The following is a 12,842-nucleotide window of genomic DNA, read 5'->3' on the forward strand; positions in this document are numbered from 1 at the left end:
ATGCCCCTGCTTAAAGGTAACAGGCTGAGACGCTGGCTACTTTCACACATCCGGTTTGAGCCGTGCGGCTCAATCCGGCTGTGAAACCTATGCAACGGATGCGGCGAAAACACCGCATCCTTTGCATAAGTTTTTACATGCGGTCGGTCCGTTTTTTTACGGTTGCGGCACGCTACTGAGCATGCGCAGTGGAAAAAAACGCATGCGGCGGCCGGATGCGTTTTTTTACGCATCGCGCCGCATCCGGCATCCATAGGCATGCATTGAAAATGTGCCGCAGCGGCCGGATGTGGCGCGATGCGGTTTTTTTTTGCAGGAGCAAAAAACGTTGCAGGGAACGTTCTATCCGGCCGCCGCATCGGCTAAATCTGCCGCATGCGGCAAAAACCGGACCGAACGCAAGCCCCTGCGGCACAATACGGCACTAATGTAAGTCTATGCAAAAAAAAACCGCAACCAGCGTTACAAAAGCCGGTTGCGGTTTTTCTGCAGAACGCCGTATTGTGCCGCAGAGCAAAATCCGGATGAGTGAAAATAGCCTTACTGGTTCATGAGCAAAGTTAAATTTCCTGGGTGGAGTGTCCATAAGTGTCTGAGAGCTAAAGACTCTATTCTGACCCTTCTGGCAAACCCCCTGACCCCATCTCTACAAGGAGAATAGACGTGGAGCCGAATTAAGGGAAGTGACTATCTCAAATTGGACCATAGCACTGGACTGGGTTGTGTTAGGACTCACAGGACCAGTAAGAACAAAAACAATCCAGAGGGAACTGAAAGTGTGTCTGAATATGCTTGGTACAACTGAAACATGCTGGAAATTATGTGCCTGTTCTCTTATATATAGTTGATGAAGAGGAACCATTGAGTAAACTGGTGGTCTCCTTGTCAGTGCGAGTCATCAATTGTACCTGGCCAGCTGAAACCATTAGCACCATGTAGCCTACATTGGCGTACTGCACACACCGCGAACGTCCACACAACCAGCTAGGACCATGTCTTTCATGTAGTGTGCAGGGAGTCATGAATCAACTCTTCCACCCACGGCACTCTACAACTGCGTGAACCAATAAATTTTGTGTATGAATTAATACTAAAAGAAGCAGGGAGTACTGGCTCTACCTACTTATTCTTTTATGAATTTAATTGCGTGGAGGAAGAAACTAGAGAGCGTGACCATGCATTCCTGGTATGCGTTGGCCACCACTCCCTTTGCTGCTTATTTGCGTCTTTTAGTGGTAGTCTTATTGTGCCACTATGCCTGACTTCATTATAGAGGCCCTAAGACAGGCCTCTATGGTCTCCATAGGGTTTTATAATGAGGACTATGGCTGTGAATATATACACACGTAGTCAAAATTGTTGATACCACTCGTTTAATGAAAGAAAAACCCACAATGGTCACAATAATAACTTGAATCTGACAAAAGTAATAATAAATAAAACTCCATGAAAATGATCAAATGAAAGTCAGACATTGCTTTTCAACCATGCTTACACAGGATATTTTAAAAATAAAACTCATGAAATAGGCCTGGACAGAAATGATGGTACCCCTGAAAATAATGTGACAAAAGGGACATGTTAAATCAAGGTGTGTCCACTAATTAGCATCACAGGCATCTACAAACTTTTAATCAGTCAGTGAGCCTGTATGTACGGCTACAGATACTTACCGTGCTGGTTGGTGATATGGTGTGTACCAAGCTCAACATGGACCAGAGGAAGCAAAGGAAAGAGTTGTCTCAGGAGATTAGAAAGAAAATTATAGACAAGCATGTTAAAGGTAAAGGTTATAAGACCATCTCCAAGCAGCTTCATGCTCCTGTGACTACAGTTGCACATATTATTCAGATATTAAAGATCCATTGGACTGTAGCCAACCGTCCTGGACGTGACCGCAGGAGGAAAATTGATGACAAATCAAAAAGACAGATAAAACAAATGATAACAAAAGAGCCCAGAAAAACTTCTAAAGAGATTAAAGGAGAACATTAAGCTCAAGGAACATCAGTGTCAGATCGCACCATCCGTCATTGTTTGAGCTAAAGTGGACTTAATGGGAGACGACCAAGAAAGACACCATTGTTGAAAAAAATCATAAAAAAGCCAGACTGGAATTTGCCAAACTACATGTTGGCAAGCCACAAAGCTTCTGTAAAAATGTCCTATGGACAGATGAGACAAAAATTGAACTTTTTGGCAAGGCACATACTGTATGTTCACAGATGGAAAAATGAAGCGTATCAAGAAAAGAACACTGTCCCTACTGTGAAACATGGAGGAGGCTCGATTATGTTCTGGGGCTGCTTTGCTGCATTTGGCACGGAGTGACTTAAATCTGTGCAGGGTACAATGAATCTCAAGACTATCAAGGGATTTTACAGAGAAATGTCCTGCCCAGTGTTAGAAAGCTTGGTCTCAGTCGAAGGTCATGAGTCTTGCAACAGGATAATGACTCAAAACACACAGCTAAAAACACCCAAGAATGGTGAAGAGGAAAACATTGGACTATTCTGAAGTGGCCTTCTATGAGTCCTGACCTAAATCCTATTAAGCATATTTGGAAAGAGCTGAAACATGCAGTCTGGAAAAGGCAACCTTCAAACACGAGACAACTGGAGAAGTTTGTGTGATGCCCTGGCAAAACCAGGCAGTCACAAAAGTGTCCATCCTGTTTGTCACCACCAGAAAGCCACACCAAGGCACAACACACAGCCATAAAGCCTAATCACCCCCTCATGATAATAAGGACACACCAGTGGGCGGGATCAGGTGGATGAGTACACCCACCTAGGGGTCCTGAGGTGTCAGAGGCGGGAACACGACAGTTCAAGTTGGAGAGTTGAAGTGTAGAGTGAAGTTTGAGTTTAAGCTGAGTTAAGTCAAGGAGAAGTGAAGCGGAACTGTGTAGTGTAGTCAGGGGTAGGGGCCCTTGGACTACCCGGCTAGGTGGCAGACAGGGAGCAAGTCCATAGGCGACGGAGATCCGGTCGTGGGAGACCTTAAGTGGACCGAAGCAGGGTTGTAGCCCGCCGGTGCCGACAGCGGGAATCCGGTCCGGAGGCCGTGAACAGTTGGGGTGCTGGGACCCTAAGATGAGGAAGCCCCCTTGTCAATTAGCCAGCAGAGGACGAGGTTTCAGGCCTTGTTCTACCGAAACCCAGAGAGCAAAACGGAAGCCCAACGCGGGGGATAGCGTGTCCGTGAGAACCCACAGAGATCCCAAGGGTCAGATTTCGTGGCCCACAGCTTCCAAATACATACAAACCCGGGAGTGGACTTCTCCGTTCCATGCAAAGTCGTCCAAAAGGAGAGACAAACACAGCGTGCAGGAAGAAGGGACACCTGCTCACTAACCAGGGTGTGAGACTCGAATACACCCTCCAACGGCAGCCGGTCACTGGCAACTTGGTTTACTACTGGACTTGTGTGCAATTACTGAACTGTAAGTACATCATTGACCCCTGGTCCAATCCGGCGTGCCACCTCCAGCAGCCATCACTCCCATGTACCGACACAGGGCCCTGGGACTACACCTCCCCTACCCATGGAGGGGATCCCATCTAGCTGCTCCATTCCACCAGCCTCGGGCGCCCCATCACCAGGCAGCGGCGGTGTCACCATCCCTCACCGCAACCCACGGGTGGCATCACAGACAATTCCCCTTGTACATAACCCCCTCTTTCGACAGTTGTGAGGACGGACGGCCGTGCGAGCCCGGATCCGGTCACTACTCGAGCCGCAGCATCAAACCTGAATCTGAGCGGGCCCCAGAGAAACGGCAGCGGCCCCCGCCCGCAACCTTTGCTCTTGAGAAGTGGGCCAAAATACCTGTCGAGAGGTGCAGAGGTCTCATTGACAGTTACAGGAATTGTTTGATTGCAGTGATTGCCTCAAAAAGGTTGTGCAACAAAATATTAAGTTAAAGGACCATCATTTCTGTCCAGGCTTAGTTCATGAGTTTTATTTTTTTAAAATTCTGTGGGAGCAGAAAAGCAATGTCTGGCTTTTGTTTGTTCATTTTCATAAATTTTTTTATTTATCATTACTTTTGTCAGATTCAAGTTATTTCTGTGACCATTGTGGGTTTTTCTTTGATTAAACGAGGGGTACCAACAATTTATACCACATGTGTAGCCTTCAAATGTGTCTGTGTTTTTCCTTTATGTGGTTATTTTCATCCTTTAGACTTTTATGACATATCTTCAGGATGCAATTATGTCATAAATATGAAAGCTAGAAATAGCGCCTTAACAGCCTCCTCCCAAATCCTTCCTGAACTTTGATGCCTTTCTGGTAGATTTGCAACTGATTTGTTGGCAAATTTTTTGACAGAATCCCCAATATCATACATTCTGACGGCTGATATTCATGGAATTCACTTCAGCCCCATTCAGGACAGTTACAGAAATCTCTGCATGTAACCCGCTGCATGGCATATACCCTTAAAGTAACATTCATGCATTTTGTTATTTCTTGATCTGTTAGATTTCAGTAATGGATTTACAGAACATACATTAAAACACAGGCTAAGTTGACACATTGCTTTTTTTTTGCTGTGTTTTTGCATGAATTTTACATCAATTTTATGGTAATTAAAGCTTTTTTTTTTACAGTAACAGCAAAAGCTATGAGATTCCAGAAATCTTTTTTTTCCTGACTGAAATGGAAAACTGCTGTTTTTGAAAGAAGCAGCATGTCAATTCTTTAAGTGTTTTTGTAGCTTTTTTCAACCATTGAAGCAATGAGAAAGTTAAAAAAAGAAGCTGCGTTTTTTGCTGCATTTTTGCTGCTTTTATGGACAAAAACAAAGGGCATTTAAAATCTTAAAGGCTGAGAATACAGAAATAGCATTGCAGGAGTATAAAGATATCAATAGGAAATGTAAAAAAGAAATCAAACAAGCAAAATTAGCTACTGAAACAAAAATCGCCAATGACATTAAAATAAATCCCAAAATCTTTTATAAATACATTAATGCCAAGAGGAAAACAAAGGATAGTATCGGCCCCTTAAAATATAATAACAAGTTAGTTATAGAGGACAAACAAAAGACTGAGATATTAAATAGGCATTTCTCATCTGTATTCACCAAGGAACTGACTGTACCAGGGATCATTCAACAAGTGAAAAATCAAAGTCCACCACCCGATATAATTAATTTAACACAAGATGAAGTACGCCTACGTCTGAGTAAATTAAACATTGACAAATCCCCAGGGCCAGATGGCATTCATCCACGAATATTGAGGGAATTGAGCTCCGTAATCGACAGACCGCTGTATCTCATCTTTTTAGACTCACTTGTAACAGGGTTGGTGCCTCAGGATTGGAGGATTGCTGATGTGGTACCGATATTTAAGAAAGGTAAGAGGGTAGATCCAGGCAACTACCGTCCAGTAAGCCTGACATCAGTAGTATGCAAAGTTTTTGAGGGCATTTTAAGGGATGACATGCAAAAATATATTGCAGAAAATAATATGATAACTGACAAACAGCATGGATTCATGAAAGATAAGTCGTGTCTAACCAACCTGTTGGGGTTCTATGAGGGGGTAAGTTCAAACCTGGATATTGGTAATGCAGCTGATGTGATTTATTTGGACTTTGCAAAGGCATTTGATACTGTACCACATAATAGCCTTATACTAAAGCTCCAGAAGCAAGGACTAGGGGACACAATATGCAACTGGGTAAGGATTTGGCTAAAAGATAGGAAACAAAGAGTAGTCATAAATGGTACATTCTCTAAATGGGCTATAGTCAGCAGTGGGGTGCCGCAGGGATCTGTGCTTGGACCGATTCTTTTTACTCTCTTTATTAATGACCTTGTGGATGGGATTGATAGTACAGTGTCAGTCTTTGCCGATGACACCAAACTATATAGGATATTAAAAACTGACCTGGATAGTACAATATTACAAAAAGATCTGGATAAGATGTCAGAATGGGCAGATACTTGGCAAATGAGATTTAATGTTGATAAATGTAAAGTAATGCACCTAGGACGGAGTAATCCTATAGCTGCGTATACATTAAATGGAAGTAAACTCGGGACTACAGAACAGGAGAAGGACTTGGGTATTCTCATTACAAATAAGCTGAGCAGCAGCACTCAATGTCAAGCAGCAGCTGCTAAAGCAAACAAGATTTTAGGGTGTATAAAAAGAGAGATTAGATCCTGTGATCCCAACGTATTGTTACCCCTCTATAAATCACTTGTAAGGCCACATCTGGAATACGGGATCCAGTTTTGGGCTCCACATTTTAAAAAGGACATTCAGAAGTTAGAGTCAGTTCAAAGGCGGGCAACTAGACTATTACAAGGAATGGAGGCCTCCCATATGATGACAGGTTGAAAAAGTTAGATATGTTTAGCTTAGAAAAAAGACGTCTCAGAGGAGATCTCATTTATATGTATAAATACATGTGTGGTGAATATAAAGGACTGGCACATGACTTATTTCTTCCAAAAACAATACTAAGGACCAGGGGGCACTCACTGCGAGTGGAAGAAAAGCGATTCCGACACCTAAATAGGAAAGGGTTCTTTACAGTTAGAGCGGTCAGACTGTGGAATACATTACCACAAGAGGTAGTAATGGCAGATACTATAACAGCTTTTAAAAAAGGGCTGGATGATTTCCTCAGTACACAAAACATTGTTGGTTATAAATGACTTAGTGACTAAATGTAGAACTGGTGGAGGAAGGTTGAACTAGATGGACCTAGGTCTTTTTTCAACCTAAGTAACTATGTAACTATGTAACTATGTAACTATGGTGAATGAAAGTGACTTTATTTAAACATTTACTGTAGACAGATGACACAAGGAAATGCAGCAAAAACACAGCAAATCCGGCTTTTTGGAAGCAGATTTTTTTAGAGTAGGTTTTACTCTCTTGGCCACAAAAAAGTGTGAACATAGCCTTAAGGTCTGCTGTCTTCTTCTGTCTTAAAATATTTTTATTTTCAATAATTAAGAAGCAGAAGCAGAATAATTAAGAAGCATATTCCATCCCATGTGGTCTCTTGTCCCCTGCAGATCCCATCCCATGTGGCCTCTTTCCCCCTAGAGATCCCATCCCATGTGGTCTCTTTCCCCTGCAGATCCCATCCCATGTGGCCTCTTTCCCTTGCAGATCCCATCCCATTATCGCCCCTTTCCCCAGCAGATCCCATCCCATTATGGCCCCTTTCTCCCTGCAGATCCCATCCCATTATGGCCCCTTTCCCCCTGCAGATCCCATCCCATTATGGCCCCTTTCCCCCTGCAGATCCCATTCCATTATGGCCCCTTTCCCCCTGCAGATCCCATACCATTATGGCCCCTTTCCCCCTACAGATCCCATCCCATTATGGCCCCTTTCTCCCTGCATATCCCATCCCATTATGGCCCCTTTCCCCCTGCAAATCCCATCCCATTATGGCCCCTTTCCCCCTGCAGATCCCATCCCATTATGGCCCCTTTCTCCATGCAGATCCCATCCCATTATGGCCCCTTTCTCCATGCAAATACTATCATTTTATGGCCTCCTCTCCCCATATAGCCACATATAGCTCCCCTCTTATGTGGCCCCTCTCCCCATATAGCTACATATAGCTCCCCTCTTATGTGGCCCCTCTCTCCATATAGCCACATATAGCTCCCCTCTTATGTGGCCCCTCTCCCCATATAGCCACATATAGCTCCCCTCTTATGTGGTTCCTCTCCCCATATAGCCAAATATAGCTCCCCTCTTATGCAGCCCCTCTCCCCATATAGCGCTCCCCTCTTATGCGGCCCCTCTCCCCATATAGTGCTCCCCTCTTATGTGGCCCCTCTCTCCATATAGCGCTCCTCTCTTATGTGGCTCCTCTCCCCATATAGCGCTCCCCTCTTATGTGGCACCTCTCCCCATATAGCGCTCCCCTCTTATGTGGCCCCTCTCACCATATAGTGCTCCCCTCTTATGTGGCCCCTCTCACCATATAGCACTCCCCTCTTATGTGGCCCCTCCCCATATAGCGCTCCCCTCTTATGTGGTGCCTCTCCCCATATAGCGCTCCCCTCTTATGTGGCACCTCTCCCCATATAGCGCTCCTCTCTTATGTGGCTCCTCTCCCCATATAGCGCTCCCCTCTTATGTGGCACCTCTCCCCATATAGCGCTCCCCTCTTATGTGGCCCCTCTCCCCATATAGCACTCCCCTCTTATGTGGCCCCTCTCCCCATATAGCGCTCCCCTCTTATGTGGCCCCTCTCTCCATATAGCGCTCCTCTCTTATGTGGCTCCTCTCCCCATATAGCGCTCCCCTCTTATGTGGCACCTCTCCCCATATAGCGCTCCCCTCTTATGTGGCCCATCTCCCCATATAGCACTCCCCTCTTATGTGGCCCCTCTCCCCATATAGTGCTCCCCTCTTATGTGGCCCCTCTCATCATATAGCGCTCCCCTCTTATGTGGCCCCTCCCCATATAGCGCTCCCCTCTTATGTGGCCCCTCTCCCCATATAGTGCTCCCCTCTTATGCGGCTCCTCTCCCTGCATCTTCGGCTGAGTGAGCGCTTACCTGCAGCGGCGGCCTCTCCTGTGTCTCCCGTCCTCCTCTGCGGTTCTCTGCACGCTAATGCTGAGAGACTGCAGGAGGAGGAGCTCCCTCCTCTCACTGCCGTGACCTCTCTACAGCGTCATCGCGTCGCTGCATGCCGGTTCAGGGAGCCGACAGGCTCCACTGAACCAGGAAGTGCGTGCTGAAGTACGGGCATTCATTTGTGCTAGTGTCTTAAAGAGACACTAACACATGTAAATATAGGGAACCGGATCTGTTTCTTACCGGTTCTGGGAACCGGCTGCTATTTTAACAACCAGTTCTCCAGAACCGGACAGAACCGGCTGAATCCCACCCCTGGGTATAAGATAAGGATGGGAAGGATCTAGGGAAGGTTGGACTGCGGAAAGTCGTGTAATTTATTTGGGGAAACAGGGACAGGAGGAAGGAAAAATTAGGGTAGAGGGTAAGAGAGAACAAGGCTTAATCAATCATTAAATATAACTAAAACATATATACAAATTACATGCAATCAAATAAATTATCTTATCTGTGACGACAAATTAAATGACCATATTTATTCATGAGTTGTAAGAAGATACCCCTATGTGATGTATATTATGACGCACAAATATTTGTTCACGGGATCCCTTCTCGGAATTGGTTCCATGGATTCCATCGTTTGTAAAATGGGGCTAATAAATTATTTGCAATAGCATAATGTTTTTCATGAAGGTCGAGGGTTTTAATAATTTCTGATATATTGGGAACGTCGATTTTCTTCTAATCGGCTGCAATTAGGTTTTTAGTAGTGAGGAAAATATGGATAATAATGGGTCTGTATATGGGATCTTATTTCTTCTAGTTCTAAGGAGATAAGGGCTTTTTGAGGGGTGAGAACAATATTTGAATGACTGATGTTATTGATTAATTTCGATACTTCTGACCAGAGTTCCTTTAGTACTGGACATCCCCTGCTGTCTTCTTCTGTCTCTCCAATCCTCTCTTGCATCATGTATCTACAACTGTTTCTTCCAGACTGACACAGTTGACAGTTACTTCTGCGTCCGGGATGCAATGGGTCCATGGGTCCTGATCATGGGCGTGTACCCTAAGGGTGTGTGCCCACGATCAGTGTTCGCAGCGTTTTGGATGTAGCATGATTCAGTTGCATATAAAATGCTGTGATGTACAGTACAAGCATAGTGGATGAGAGTTCTAGAAATTCCATTCCCACTGTGCTTGTACTGCCTGCAACATAAACTGACCTGCGGTGCGACTTTCCGAGCCGCAAGCATGTCAATTCTTTGCTGCAGAGACACAAGCGTTCTCCGAAGGAGGAACGCAGAGAGAGACCGCAGCACCCCGAACCCTGATCATGGGCACGAGCAGCTGCGGTCTCTTGTGTTCAGGTCGCAGCGGGTCCTGATCATCATCACGTACCCTAAGTGATCAATAGATCTTTTTTGCCTGATGATTTATTTTTCTCGGTATACTATTTGTGTACAGTTCTGCTGTGAGCTTTAGAATTATAGTATGCAATTCATTATTTTGCTTTAGTTACTTTACCATCATACTGGTATTATTATTCTTTTTCAGATTATTGGCTACAATGGGGAAAAAGTTATTTAAAATTTTTCATAAATGAAGTCCCTTGAAGATACGGGAGTCTGGAAAACGATATATGTGGAAGAGATGGACATAAAGAAGAATTGAAGGATCTAAAGAAAGAACATGTCCTGTGGCTTATAAATCTTTTAGTGGAACTGTACCTGACTTGAATTATAAATTCTTTATTTGCTCATTATTCTCAGAATCGTAATGCACATTTTTCCTCTGCAATCACCAGGGGCCTAATTTGATCCTAAGTGAAATATTGCCATCAAAGTTTAATGAAATCTCATGCATATTTTACTTAGAATCTCACTTTATAAATTAGCACAATTAACAAGCTGGACAGTTCCTAGGGGGGTCCATCTCTTCTGGTCCCTTAGAAATGCGGATTTTGGCTATTCTACATTACCTTTGATAAATAGCAATAATTAACGTTCTTTATTCCCAAAAAGCTTTCCTTCTTTCTGGCATTCTCAGGTTAAGATGACCTGTACTGGAAGTACCAGAGGAGATTAGCATTACACTGTAATGCGGAATGCCAAGAATGGGCAGCATGGAGCACTCCAGCTGTTCCGATCTGTATCTCCAGAATAGTAAAGGATCTAAGATCTGAGTAATTAACGGCTAAAATAATGAAAGCTGCCTTGATTCATCTAAACACAGAGCACAAAATGTTTGGAAGGAAAATGTTATAACTTTTCAGAAAGCTGCACATAAAACAGCAATAAAAGCCTTTGATGAAGGGTCAGTTCCTTTTGAACATTCTGCCAATTTCTACACATTTAAAACCATATCATTCCATCAAATATTGGAAAACTGGTGTAGAGTCACACAAAAAAGCAAGAGACTGGAGTAATTATAGTACAAAGCTTTCTACTGTCCTCTGTGTAGAAATAAAAAAATAAAGTTATTTATTTTTCCATAAATAAATAGAACATGTGAAAATAAGAAACTTTGTAATATATCGTATCAGAGAAATTTGCTTCTTTCTCCTCATTGACTGATCTTTCATTATTAAAATTCTCTAAGTAAATGGGTAATCTATCTTGAGTGAAAACAGATTTTCCCATGACTGAGATAGGAGATAATAGTTGGTGCTCATAAAGTTCTATGAAGAAATGTAATGGTTCTTTCAGGAAACTTGAAGCATAATATCTGTCTATCTCTTGATCCTCTCTTCTACTTCCTTCACCAGTCTCCAAAGCCTTTTAAAAGTATTAACTGTCATCTCCTTTTTTAGTAATGTGAAATTTTCACTATCTTCCCTGAATACTTATTATACCCATGATTTGAGAGCAAAATATCAGTCTAAGAAGAGAAGGAGCAAATTTCCCTAAAATATACATTATAAAGTTTCTTATTTTCATTAGTAATGGGCAAATACTAAATATCTGTGTTCGGAATATTAGTACCAATACCGAGTACTTTTCTAGTATTTGTTATGCATAATGAACCTAAAGTCAATGGGGAACCCGAACAATTTTCTTGAAGATTTCCATGAGTGAACCCAATATGTAACATTCGGGGTCTGTAGCGAATACCTAGTGACCATGCACAGACCCCGAACACATTCTTCTCAGGGAAGTCCGTGTTACTATTCGGGTTCGGCCTCCCAGATCATTTTTTTTTTTAAAGAAAGGTAAATGAAAGCAAAATAGAGATTAAATCAGGAGAATTACATTTGCCGAGTCTCCCACATGGCTGTAAAATGCTTCTGGATCCAATCATTAACTCGTATGCATATTCACTGCTTCCCCCACCCTCTGTGACAGTGTTGTGATTGGTTCTGGAGTTTAAAATGAAATAAATACTTGGAAAAAAATGAGGCAGGGTCCCTTATTGTTATATTGATACCCAGCACAGATACAGCAAATGGTTACAGGCTGCAGCTCCCGTTATCTTGGCTGTGTATCAAAATGTGTCCCACCAGCGCTCCTTACCTACTGAGCCGGTTTCACCATCCAGGCACCGCTCCATACCCACTGATCCGGTCGCACCTACATTGCACCGCTCCGTGTTCACTGATCCAGTCTCGCCACCGCTCCTTGCTCACTGGTCCAGTCCATACATCCAACGGTCACGCCTGCCGCTCCCGCTCTTGCTCCCCTGAGTCCTGTTCCAGGTCTCAGGAGTCTGACTCTGAGTCTTAGACACATGTGTCTGTATAGGACAGGGCCGCGCCCACTCACCTGGTCTTATAGGCCCAGCACTGCTGCAACAGGAAATGACCTGAGGCTGTGCTGGGTATATAAGACTGGCCTTTCCATGTGGGCGGGGCCTGATCATCGCTTGTATTTCTTTGCTTTGTCTTGTGAGCTAGGTGCTCAGGTCCTTTTGTTCCTGTTTCCTGTATTACTGCCTTAAAGTACGCTGTGACCCTAGTGACCTGGTCCTGTCTTTGCTTCCTGATACCTGTCGTGGGCGGAGGAGGGGACACTGCGCTCTCCCACTGCTCGGGTCCAGCTGCTGCTGCTGCTGCTCGGTGGTGGCTCGAGCGGTGGGCCGGATCCCGGGGACTCGAGCGGCGTTCCTCGCCCGTGAGTGAAAAGGGGGATTTGATTGTAGGGGTTTGGTATTGTCCGTGATGCCACCCACGGTTGTGGTGAGATTGGTGACACCACCGCTGCTCTGGACGGGGGATCCCGGGAGCGATGACAGGGAGCAGCCTGGATATTAGTTCTCCCCTCCGTGGGTAGGG

General features: G+C 44.2%; 1 long non-coding RNA gene across 1 annotated transcript in view; it reads left to right on the plus strand.

The window, feature by feature from the left end:
- The window catches only part of LOC142297973 (uncharacterized), a 307,799-nt gene extending 297,426 nt beyond the window's left edge, over positions 1-10,373 (plus strand). Inside the window, exon 3 of the long non-coding RNA XR_012752197.1 lies at positions 10,130-10,373. This is a non-coding gene — a long non-coding RNA (uncharacterized LOC142297973). The remainder of the gene's footprint in view (positions 1-10,129) is intronic.
- Positions 10,374-12,842: the final 2,469 nt, after the last annotated feature.

This window comes from Anomaloglossus baeobatrachus, chromosome 1 (assembly GCF_048569485.1).
Source record: "Anomaloglossus baeobatrachus isolate aAnoBae1 chromosome 1, aAnoBae1.hap1, whole genome shotgun sequence".
Lineage (NCBI taxonomy): Eukaryota > Metazoa > Chordata > Amphibia > Anura > Aromobatidae > Anomaloglossus > Anomaloglossus baeobatrachus.